Here is a 13160-nt window from a genome sequence, read left to right as displayed (position 1 = left end):
TGCCCCAACGAAGACTAAATACCAAATTTCGGGCAGTTCGGTGGGATATTGGAGCCCCAACCTTCAAAATACCGAAAATGTGGAGGTACCTCTCTATGGGTGCTATATGAAGGCGTGGACTTAAACCGACAAATTTCAGGTGGAAAGTTTTATACCTACAACGAAGACTAAATATCAAATTTCAGCCATTTCGGTGGGATATTGGAGCCCCAACCTTCAAAATACCGACAATACTGGAGGTACCCCTCTATGGGTGCTATATGAAGGCGTGGACCTATACCGACAAATTTCTGTGGGAAAGTTTTATACCCTTAACGAAGACGTAATACCAAATTTCAGACATTTCGGTGGGATACTGAGACATTAACCTTCAAAATACCCAAAATCGGTAGGTACCGTTCTATGAGACCTATGTACATATATAAAGGCGGGGACCTATACCGACAAATTTCAGGTGGATAGTTTTATACCCCTAACGAAGACTTAATACAAAATTTCAGCCATTTCGGTGTGATAATGAGTCTAAAATCTCTAAAATACAGAAAATCGGGAGGAACCGTTCTATGGGGCCTATATCAAAACGTGGGCCGAAGCCCATTTTCAATACCAAACATCTTAGGAGTAATACAAACTGCAATCCATACAAAATTTTAAAGCTCTAGTTTAAAAAATTGCGATCTGTATCATGATTTCAACATACGGACGGACAGACCGACATGGTTAAATCGACTTAGAATTTTTTGTGATCAAGAATTATATAATTTATAAGGTCTCCGGTGAATATTTCGATGTGTTACAAACGAAATGACAAAGTGGAGGGTATAATTACATCGTTGAAATCAGAACAACAATGATACATGCAAACATATTTTCACTGAATCCGCGGGAAGGAGGAAGAAGGAAGACTTCTCTCTTATCAATGACGGCTCGTTTCATAATGCCTCACCACTTGTAGATGCGATTTCCATGGTTGAAGTTCTCAGGAAATCTAAGCCAACATTACACTGAGGGGAAATTGCTATTCTGGTCAGGGATTGAAGGGCAGATTTCTACGGCAAGGCGGACGAGCTTACCACAACACAACGGTGGATCCATTTACAGTGAACCACAACGATAATCATTTTTCTACGAACTTGATCTAAGTTTGGAAAACAAATCAAACAAAACAAAAAAGAAACCGGAATTGACCAGATCGACTCCAAATAGTCTAAAACGGATTTGGTGTAACAATATGTGGGTTCTAAACACATTATTTCAATGAGTTGTATAATCAAAATTGGCTATTACTGTAACTGCCAACCCATTTTGCACGCATGCGATCGATCCTATGAGGATATGATTAGGTTGTCACAGTTCAGCAGACATCACCATTGTATCACCAGGTCTGATAAGTGATATGTCTTGGCAACCTTTCCTCTCTCATTCTCATAATTGGCGCCGTTAAGTGGTCTCTCCGACTCTATAACTTGTGATCTCCGTAAATTTTTTAACCATGACAACTTTTAAAGAATTTACCAATCATCCACTCCCTCGGATGTTCAGGTAGCTGAAAAAACTTCTGGGATACAACCGGACTAGCATGAACGTCATAATACGGGACATCGGTAAACTGCCATCACTCACCTAGCCCAATTGCCGAATTTAAGCACTCCTCGCCTTAATAATATATATCAGCGCAGTGGGAAAGTATTGTCTATGCAAACAGCCAAGAAACCCATGATATTCCAGGAGTGTGGTGCTGCTACCACAAAGCGTAGATCCTGAGAGAGGTTTAGGGAGGAAAGGAGAAACGACAACGAAGATACCACAGATCCGATCCCACATGAGGTGAAGGCAGCAATAAACTGCTTGAAGAATAGTAAGGCAGCAGAAGCCGCTGGATTACCAGCCGATCTGTTCACAACTCGATGCGATGTATGCATCAGCTAGTTGGAGCCGTCTCGCTGGAAGAACACGTACCCGATGATTGGAACTTGAACACCCTGGGTCCCGTCCACATGAAAGGATATAAGACCGTGTGCTTATAAGTTAGTGTCAAGGATATTGTGCGAATGATTAAAGCCTATGATCAACGAAATGATTGGACAATATACAATAATCTAGAAGGAAGGTCAGGTTCGAAAAAATTGTGAAAAACAAGGCCTGTTTGTATTGGCTTATTCTGTCAGAATTACTATAAAGAACCAGCAAAATTGGTCAATCGCTCAAAAAAAGACTCTTGTGGATTTGTGCAAAAAAATTTGTATAAAAACGACATTTGTAAGATCGTCACAGACTACGAATCTTGGATCTATGCTAAGGAGCCCGAAACAAAACAGGAATCGACCATTTGGGTCATCGAAAGCGAGCCCAATCCAACGAAAATTGTTCATGGAAGAAGACCTTCGAAGCAGATGGTCCCCTGTTTCTTCGGCAAAACTGACCGTGTGGCGGCTATACGGCTTGAGAAATGTAGGAGGTTAATTCTGAGTGTTACACTACAATTTGTTTGCCTAAAGTCTCCTGAGAAATTCGAAAAACGAACAAGAGAAATCGAATCGTTCTGCATCATGACAATGCGAGAACGTAGTGCACTGGCTGGGGTTCCAATGACTTCATTCATTTCGTCAACGATTTTCGTCGAAGAAGCTGCTGTAAAAGTGTTTAAAAATCCATGTTTTGGAGTTGTCTCAATCAAGCCACTGAAAACAACCCAACACATGGTCTCATGTCAAACTGTCCTAAGTACGCTTAGGCTAAAAACTGTCAAACTTTCCAAGGCCAGAAGGTTTTTTAGTGTCCCTCGTATGCGCTTCAGGAATTAAAACATGGACCAAAATTAAATTTTTATATATTTCATACAAAAGTAATGGTCGCTAAATAATATCAGATCATCGTCAAAAATTGTAGGCGTCTTCTCCGACCTAAACTCTTACCTAGTCCAAAATGTCGTGACTATTGAGCTATAATTGCGAACGATAGCGTCTTCATGATTACACTATAAACAAAAAACTGTATATATTAGGATGTAGCTCTGTTATCTGACCTCGTACATCAACATAATTGGCATCAATGGAAAGGTCGATGAATCGTCTTCCAATATTTTGTGGTTTTACATGAATTTTTTTCAACACAAACTTATAATACCATTTACACATAGTGGTGTAGGGTATAATTGTACATGAAAGAAGAAATATAAGTTTTTCATACAAATATCGATAATTTTATCGATCACCTACAAATATGAAACTAAGAGATCGAAAGGAATGTTGAAGACGGATACTAAAATAAAAAATGCCAAAAATCTAAAAGAAATAAGTAATTTTTAAAATCTCTCCTTAAAGCTTGCAAAAGAAGAGACAATTGTATTTCATTAAGTTCAAATTTAAATTGGGTCTGAAAACTCAATTCAATTTAATTGAAGTTATATACATTTAGTGACTTGATATTTTCTCCCATCACCATGATTGACTTTAGTATTTTTAAATTTATTTTTCTTTCAATTCCATTATTTTTAGTGAGTTTGCTTTCTTTATTTGATATCCTTGAAAGCAAAGCATTTTTCTGATTTTTATGTACTTCTCTTGAAGAAGTTTTTAATTCATATTTTGATATTCCCTTTCGTTGTGTGTTTTAAATTTTTTCATACATCAGCCGATTCATTCGATTGGAATATATTCAGTTTTTTTCCACATAAATATAGAGAATTTTTTTACTTGGTACCCCACTAACACACTGCGGAAAAAGTAAAGAAAATATGAACATACATATGGATGACTACTAAAATACAACATTTTTTTTCTTTGGCTTCTTCTTTTATTGCTTAAAATTGCTGACAAAGCAAATCACTAGTTTTTGCTGTTTTGTTGGTTTTGTACAAAATATAATTTCGACCGTTTTGTATGAATAACCATGTTTTTTGGTTTGGTTTATTTAATGGACGTTTTTGTTTTTGGGCTTACACCAAAAGCTCATGTTAGCGGCTGGATGTCATAGTTTGGTATATGCGTAAAAGATAACTTAAATTAGGAAGTTTATGCCAACCACATCAATCGGCGTAAAATATGGTTACGTCAATCAAACTCGCCGCAAAATTATATGACACATTTTTATGACGGTAATCCTTTATAAATTGGTAATATATGAATCTGTGTGTGAGCGTATGGAATGTTAAAGCAAATGTTTAATGGATGTGATTTAAAGGCACTATTGGAAAGAAACAGTTGTTTGTTGGACATAAAGTAGTAGCATGTTAAAGCAAAATTATTTGGTTTTTGTGGTGAACATTACTATCTCAGCATTCAAGGCCACTATTTGTAGTATTAGCGCAACATCTGCAAACAAAACAATCCAAATACCTTGTAATCCAGCTGAACTTGCATTTTTTATAAAGCATGTATGTTAGGACCTATATGTCGTATATATTTTCAATAATTTCTACCTATAATATGTAAATATCTGGTGTTATTTTCATAAAAAAGTATTATACCTAGATAAGTGGTTTATTTTGAGATTTTTAGTGAAATTTTGTGTAGAATTTTTCTTCCTTTGGTGGTATACGAAAATTCATATCTCGACGAGACAATGTGATTTTGAGATGTATGTCCGTCCGTCCATTAAAAATTGTAAAATGGGCCAAAACAAAAATTTTCATACAATTTTGTAGCGGTAATGTAGGTCGCAATAGTAGTCTAATAGGCGCAACATTTTATGTAAAGTTTGGGTTCACGACAAAGAAGTAGCTTGCAATTTAACGTCATGATCAGATATTATTTAGTGGGTAAATGGACCTGAACTTTGTGTAAAATTTATTTATTAATTTGTTTATTTCGTCTATAGAATCTTAATTCTTTCCAGACAATGCTAATGATTAAATATACATATATACAAATCGTATATTATTTAAATATCTCTAATGAAAATTACATGACAAGAAAATCATTTAGATAGAATTTCAAACGGTCGAATTTTAACATCAGACGGCCATAAGCACGGTTTAAACATTTCCGCATACCAGCTAGTCGAAACTACAAGTTTGAACGATATCCTTTTCATATCATTAACATTAGCATTCCTTTTAATAAGCATATAACATTCCAATTCATGATTGGGTACTTCAGCATGCTTCACCACATTGTTAACAATTTGTTTCGTTGTTACATCGGCTTAAATGAGGATAAATGAATCCATTTTTTGCTCGCAATTACTTCTAATTCCGAATTTGTATTTTCACCAAACACGACATTTTTTCTAACTTTTCTCGGCTTTGCATTAACCCAGTGTAAATTATTTGCTGGGTTAAGATCAGCATTTTCACTCTTCGAGTACTGTTTAGAGAGAGAACTGTTATTAGCATTATTTGCAACACAAGCAGCATATGAACTGCTTCCCAATTCAGTTTTTTTTATTTTTTAAACTCGGAGTGAGAGAACCATCAGCGCCAACAAATGTAGTGTGGTTAACGTTAGCAGATGAAGAAGAAGAAGAAGCAATGGCATCATTAACATTACTGGCATTATCCCTCTCCACAATGAGAGCAGCAACGGACATATCTTGTGTACTAACATTAGAAACAGTATCAGCAACAACAACGTGACTATTAGAGTTATCGGCAATAGCAGGGATGCCAACTGTTCCGAGGTAAAAATCGCTACAGCCACATACGCACCATAGGTCTGTAGCGATTTTTACCTTAAAACAGTTGACATTCCTGCTTAAACAGTGGTTTGTGTACGTCAAAAATCACCACATGTAGCGGGAAAACCACCAACTTGGCACCCCTGGGCAATAGTGTTGGCAGTAGGCAAATTTATGTGAGACGAATCACTTTTAACAGGTGAATGACCCTCATGATGAGAAGAAACATTGGCCTTGCGCAACGTATTATTTTTTCTGCCAGTAAACGACAGAATCTGAATTTTAAGCTCTCTCACTTCATTTGACAAAATAGAGATTGAGGCAATCAATTCTCTCGATACTGCTGAGCAATCATCACAATTATAAACAATATTCGAAGATGATTTCAATAATTTAAAATCATAGTCATTATAAACACCCGCGCAAAGCCTGTGGAATTTTCAGCAACAAATTTTACATCTAATAAAAAACATTGCTGTCCACCTTAAAGCACCTGCCGCAAATTGACTTTTTCTTCTCCGACATTAAAAAAAGCGTCTTGTTCACTGAACTATCTGAATATTAACAATAAACTATATCGCAATTATCTGAATATTAACAATAAACTATATCGCTATTATAGTTTAATACTGACAACTTCTTGCACGAGGTAAGAGGTTTGGCCAATTAAAATGGCTAATGATCGGATAGTATTTAGCGGGTGAAATTGACTATAATTAGTTGTCGGAAAATATCTAGATATAATTTTTGATGCATATTTTAAAGTCTGTGGATCATATTCCGAAAAAATAATAAATAAATAAATAAATAAATTAGGGACGTGAAACTTAAAAACCAACCCCTGACCACTCCGTTCATGAAAATTATATACTGTCTAACATATATATAAGTAGGTTCTTTTATCGTTTTGGTTTGTATGTGAACTATATTTACCTTCCTTACTACCAAATGTCGCAGTCATGATAGAGGCCATACAGACAGTGCATTGTCTCAATTTGAATTTCTATATCTCAAAAAGTTAAAACCTAATAAAATATGATAAACGTCAATCTTGTAGAGAATTTTCTCTGCTACAAAATTTTTTAGGCCCATTTCCATAGGACTTGCGATTTCCAAGCAAAATCGTAAAAACCTAAAAGTGTGAATTTTGACCACGATTTATTTAAAAAGCCCTCCGGCGACTTTTTTGTTTTTTGATTTTTCCAATCTTTGAACATTCTAGTTTAAGAATCCGCAAAAACTTCCCAAGTATATTCACCTTTCATTTAAAGTTAGTTCAGGGGCACCGTCTTCGGTAAGAATCACCGAAGGGAAGTTAGAATGCCTTTGGTACTATTTTATTTTCCTAATACAAATTTTAGAAAATAAAGAAAATCGTACAAAACTTGTCACAATCACATAAAATAAATTTCATGGAAAACTGGTGGTTGTTGGATGATTTTTTTATTAAATTGAGAGAAAGTATATAAAAAGAGAGAGACAGAGAGTTCACAATATTTAAGATACAATTTTTGCATTTTGCAATTTGTACAGAGAATAATACATTATATATTAGCCCTTAGATATTTTGAACTGAAAATTAACCATATCAGACCACGATCGGTATGGTTTTCGGTATTTTGAAATTTTTAACCATATATGTATGTATTATCACGTTTTGGTATATCCCAGAAGATATTTGACCCCGTTATGAAAATCTTATAAAACGTTTTCTGTAATACGTCAATGTATTTTATTACCTCTTTTAAATTATTTTTCTGAATTAAATACCGCCAGAAAGAAGAATAATTCGAATCCATGAATGAATTTGGACTTGTATCGAATATTTGCAATCGAAAATTGTCCACTGCTATTGTGTCGATAACCAAAAAACAATTATTTATTTTATGTCATAAAACACAACAACTTTACTTATTTAACTGAAGTGATTAAGTCCGTGCAATCCATCTAAAAGATATATTTAAAAAGACGGCGTTTTTATCCGGAGTCAGGCTATACAGACTACGACTCATAAACTCCAAATCCTACTCGCTGTACTGTTTCAGACTACGAATATCAAAATAGGTTTCACAAAAACGTGGTCCAATAAATATGTATTGCAGAAAACAATGTTAGGAACCAATCTGCATACTTATATTTAAGTCCTGACAAAATACAATATATGTCGAAAAAAACTCCAGGTTTCTTTCCGTCTGTATTTTCTACTGTTGGTATAATGTTACGGAGGAAGCGTTGTGCATTTATAATTGTACGAGAAAAAGATTTTGAACTCGATTTGTATTTCATATTCTGGGAGTTTTCAGAAATTTATGGCCTTTTTGGTCACCGTAATATTATAGATTATGTATCAATATGTCAGAATGGCCCAATTGGATATTTGTTGGGGTCGATTATGGATTGCAACTCAACTGCATTTGTATTATTATACACATACAAGTAAGAGAGTGCTATAGTCGGATGGGGCCGACCATGTTGTACCCAACACCACTTCCTCCGTTCACTAGTTTTCCCCGGAATTTATTTCAAATGATTGCGACACGTTATGTTATTGATATAATTAATTAAAATCATCATTTATTGGTGATATATGCTCTGTTCCAGAACCTGCAAGAAGCTACTATTTATTACTTCAATAACAGTTATTCCTTTATGTTATCTAAAATATAGCAAAAATAAGTAGATTCGTGCAGTACTGGAACAGACCAATAATTTGCATCAAAGGAGAGGTTTCAAGTTTCACGTTCGTAATTTGTCGGAATATGCCCCCATAATTTAAAATTTGGACCAAAAACTAAATTTGGATATTTTTCCCATAATGGTCAATTTCAATCGCTAAATACACCGCGAAATATTCATCGTAGACCACCCATGTGGTATACCAAATTTCATATCTTGACGAGATAAAGCGGTTTTGAGATGTGTGTCTGTCCGACCATTAAAAGTTGTAATCAAAATTCAGACCGCAAATATGGACCAACCGTCACAAAATTTTGAATGGAATTCGGGTTCAAAACAGAATAGATATCGTTAGTTTTTGGTGGTGATCCTGAAATATTTAGGCGGTGAAATGGGCAAAAAACAAAGTTTTTATCAGATTTTGTAGCGCTCTGTAGGTTTGGTAGGTTTACGACGAAGAAAAAGCTTGCAATTAGCATGATGAACAGATAATATTTAACATATTAATATTTAAATGGACCAAAACTTTTATGTGAAAATTTGTAAAATTTTAAGTATAATGATTATATCATTATTCGTGATTATATCATCATTATCATTGTAGAGGAACTCTTGACATTTCCACTGGTGCTAATTATGCTGATGTACGTGGTCTGTTAACATAGTTACAGCCTAGTATATACAGGGATCCCACAGTTTAAATTGTGTGTAGTGTAACCATAATCACGCTAGAGGTCTCAGTCATATTTTAATACTCACAATTTTTTGCACGAAGTTAGAGGTTTGGTAAAGGAAAATACGATGAATATTTCGCGGTGTTGCATGAATCTTAGGCAACAATATTATAATGCCATTTCTCTATTGTGGTGTAGGGTATACAAATTCATGTGGGTATGCTGTAACGTGACGTTATTATCACGTACATAACATAACAACAATACCCATTATCTGCTACCATCTGGCCTACATAACATAACAACAGTACATAACAACTACCGTCTGGCCTTCTGCAGTCACACAGAGTTATAATGCATCTACTACGACACAGTGAATTAACAGGCTACGCAGGGGAAAAGTGTATTCCAATGTACTTGTACGAATGGCACTGTTAATATATAAGGCGAATACTTCGCATTCACTTTATATCCCCAGTCACTTAAGTATTTCAGAAATGGATGATGAAGGCGAGCTTACTACTGCAGGGAGTTTGCTACACGGGCTGGAACAAAAGGTTGCTCTAAGTCCGCCAACTTACGCCTCGGTGCCTAGTGTTGGAAATACTTTTTGAGAGCTACCCATTAAGTTGTGGTGGCTGATACATTCCACAGGGCCTTCGGGTCAGCTGTTCCACTGGGCCTTCGGGTCAGCAGTTCCACAGGGCCTTCGGGTCAGCTGTTCCACTGGGCCTTCGGGTCAGCAGTTCCACAGGGCCTTCGGGTCAGCTGTTCCACTGGGCCTTCGGGTCAGCAGTTCCACAGGGCCTTCGGGTCAGCTGTTCCACTGGGCCTTCGGGTCAGCAGTTCCACAGGGCCTTCGGGTCAGCTGTTCCACTGGGCCTTCGGGTCAGCAGTTCCACAGGGCCTTCGGGTCAGCTGTTCCACAGGGCATTCGTGCCAGCTGTTCCACTGGGCCTTCGGGTCAGCAGTTCCACAGGGCCTTCGGGTCAGCTGTTCCACAGGGCATTCGTGCCAGCTGTTCCACAGGGCATTCGTGCCGGCTGTTCCACAGGGCCTTCGGGTCAGCTGTTCCGTATCAGTAGCGCATGGTAGATATTAGATCGTAGCCTAGACTAACTCCCGAACATCAACAGCCGAAGCCGATATTCATCGAACTCCCGAACATCAACAGCCGAAGCCGATATTCATCGTACTTCCGAGCATCAACAGCCGAAGCCGAAATTCATCGTACTCCCGAACATCAACATCCGAGCGCCGAAGCCAACATTCATCGTATTCCCGAACATCAACATCCGAGCGCCGAAGCCAACATTCATCGTACTCCCGAACATCAACATCCGAGCGCCGAAGCCGACATTCATCGTACTATCGAACATCAACAGCCGAGCGCCGAAGCCGACATTCATCGTACTCCCGAACATCAACAGCCGAGCACCGAAGCCGAACGTCATCGTACTCCCGAACATCAACAGCCGAGCGCCGAAGCCGACATTCATCGTACTCCCGATCATCTGTAGCCGAACACCGAATTCATCGTCTTCCCGATCATCTGTAGCCGAACACCGAATTTATCGTCTTCCCGATCATCTGTAGCCGAACACCGAACTTATCGTCTTCCCGATCATCTATGGCCGAACACCGAATTCATCGTCTTCCCGATCATCTGTAGCCGAACACCAAACACAAACAACACCGTTTCCCTCGTAGAAGAAGCCGATAACTCAACACGAGCTCCTCAGCTGCCAAATCCAAGCGAGTCTGCATAATCCAACGCCAACTATTAATCTAAATATATATACCATTGAATTCATTCTTATCGTATTTGAACACAAGTAGATTGTAAATTAGTATTTATTCAATAAATCCCCGATTTAGCCCCCAGGAAAGGGAGAATACTAGTCTTCTCATTTCGTAAGGTTTAGTGGGTCCTTATGGAGACCCCGGACGCGACTGAGCTTACCCCAGCCGACGACAAAACCACGTTACAAATGGCGCCCGAGCAGGGACCCGATTCGAAATCGCACTGCGGAAAACCCGAAAACACCGCCACCGAGGACGGATCGAGTCATAAAAGCGATAAGAAACTAAAGGCGGAATCGTTGGGTTGGATTTATTTGTTGAAGAAAGAGCAACTCGCTGAGCAATGCCGAGTAGTGGCAATACCGACGGAAGGTTTTACTGTCGAGCACTTACGGAAGCAACTGGCGGACTTCGTGCGGAGGAAACGGCAGAGAGCCTCCACAGAAAATATACTCCGGGAACTGGAGCTCGAGCTGAAAGCAGAAGAGAAAACTGTAGTCACGGAAGAACGTCTGATTATCCCAGAATCTGTGCCACGACGAACATGCGATTCCGAAACCATGAAGGTGGTACAGTGCTGGAACCTCAAGTTCACTGGCGAAGGAGACCTGTTAGAGTTTTTGGAAAGACTAGAAGAGTTAGCCGAGTGTTATAGTATATCCCACGACCGGTTGATTTCCACCTTACCCAGCATTCTCGAAGGCAATGCCTTAAAATGGTACAGAATTAAAAAGAACGACATCGTGTCCTGGAGCACATTTCGCGAGGAAGCCGGAAAATTTTTCTTGTCAAAGCGGCATCTAACCCAGCTAGAACATGCATTCTACAACCGCCGCCAATACAATCGCGAAAAGGCAAAGGAATTTATTTTACAAATGCTGACTATGGCGAAACAGCATCCCACCCTCCGAACAATGGACCACCTCGACCGAATTTACGATGGTCTCCGCCCCGAATATAGGCACTACGTGCGGCGATGTGATTTCCATACCCTGGACGAGCTAATGTCACTCACGGACGACTTCGAGCTCTTGAAAAGGGATGAAACACGTACCGAACGTCCGCATACTTCCCACATGGTGTTTCATCGAGCCGGAAGCTATCACCGTTCGACGCACTGTTGGCGGTGTAAACAGAAAGGGCACACGCGATTTGAGTGCAGAGGCCGGTGGAAGATCTTCTGTTCTTATTGTGGCAAGGATGATATATTGACAAGAAACTGTCGTTGTCGCGGCGATACGAACGTTGATCACCACGGGCGATATTACATTTGGGTGGAAATCAACGGCCGAGGCATGTGGGCTTTGGTTGACACCGGGTCATCGCTTACTTTCATCGACAGAACCGTTGGACGTTTCTTGGAGGAACAGGGTGTGGAACCAATCGTGAATACCCGGAAAATACAGATGGCCAACCAGAAAATGGCTAGATGCGGCAAAATGTATCCTGCGAACATTAACTTCAATAATAAAACTACGCCGATTGAAGTGTCTGTGTTGCCGTCTCTAGCTGAACCATTGGTATTGGGAATGGACTTCCTTATGATGAGAGGCATAAGCATCATGTTGGACGGAGAAATGGTTCCTCAAGCTGAGGTAAATGAGAAGAGGCGGTTACATGATCTCCATAGCCTAACGAACCAGCAGCATCGAGGCAACTTCAGCGCGCAGAAAACTCCACTACCACTGAGCTTTCAATCAACCTCTACAGCCGAAAACTTAATGCCGATGAGGGCGATCGTCGACCAAACAGCAAGCAATGAAACAACCACCAACCGACCATCCCTTAGTTCAATTGATTACCACGTCACCAAAGCACCGATAGCGTCCAACCAAAGATCACCTTCGATTGCCAACGGAGAAACTAACAATGAAGAACCTACTACCGCTGCGATAAATGCAAACGAACGTACTATTGTGTCGCAGAGAACCGATTCACTGCGCGTTGGGAATTTACCAAATAACGTAAACCCCCACCAGTCAAAAGAAAGTAATAATGAGTGTAGAGAAGTAAGACAAAATATGAAGAAAAAAAACCGAAAGTCCAGATTTAGAAGAAATTTGAATTCCGATGCTAGTTTTAAGTTTTCCTTTGGTATACGAAGTATCCCTCTCCAAAGCAGGGGGGAGATGTAACGTGACGTTATTATCACGTACATAACATAACAACAATACCCATTATCTGCTACCATCTGGCCTACATAACATAACAACAGTACATAACAACTACCGTCTGGCCTTCTGCAGTCACACAGAGTTATAATGCATCTACTACGACACAGTGAATTAACAGGCTACGCAGGGGAAAAGTGTATTCCAATGTACTTGTACGAATGGCACTGTTAATATATAAGGCGAATACTTCGCATTCACTTTATATCCCCAGTCACTT

This window comes from Musca autumnalis, unplaced genomic scaffold (assembly GCF_047663935.1).
Source record: "Musca autumnalis isolate F117 unplaced genomic scaffold, ASM4766393v1 scaffold_1, whole genome shotgun sequence".
Taxonomy (NCBI): domain Eukaryota; kingdom Metazoa; phylum Arthropoda; class Insecta; order Diptera; family Muscidae; genus Musca; species Musca autumnalis.
Note: the sequence above shows the minus strand (reverse complement) of the source record.